This window comes from Penaeus japonicus, unplaced genomic scaffold (assembly GCF_977035675.1).
Source record: "Penaeus japonicus unplaced genomic scaffold, GWHDUDI00000001_assembly GWHDUDI00000009, whole genome shotgun sequence".
Lineage (NCBI taxonomy): Eukaryota > Metazoa > Arthropoda > Malacostraca > Decapoda > Penaeidae > Penaeus > Penaeus japonicus.
The window spans coordinates 372,985-373,592 of record NW_028234411.1 but is presented as its reverse complement, the minus strand read 5'-3'; positions in this window follow the sequence as shown (position 1 = coordinate 373,592).

The following is a 608-nucleotide window of genomic DNA, read 5'->3' as shown; positions in this document are numbered from 1 at the left end:
AATTGGATCCAATATTTTATATTACATTCAACAACAAATCTTACATTCATAAGTGCAACAATATAAATCAATCAATGCTGGCAATCGAATCTTTTAAGCCTATTGAACTTTCTAAAACTAAAAGATTACAAATTTGATTTCAATGTATAGCGTTAAACACTCTTGAAAAAACGTGCGCATTAATTGTATTTTTAAAGTCTGACAGAGAAATCATTTCATCCCTCATGTTACAAAGAATGCTTTTCGAGCGGTTAACTTCCAAAACAAATATGCATTTACAAAGTTTAAGAATATTTATTATACCATAAAAAACACGCTTTAAAACACACCAAACAACACCACAACACAACAAACACACACACACCACACAACAACAGCACACACACACACAACACAACATCACACATAAACTACACACAACACACCGCAACCACCACACACACACTCTCCACACACACACAACACACATTCACAACACACACACCTTCTACACACAACACACACACAAACTCAACACAGTATTTTAGTTTTTCAAAAAAAATGTACAAAAAAAAAAAAAAACAACATTATGGAAATCGGTATATAAACACAACACTTATAGAGATGGT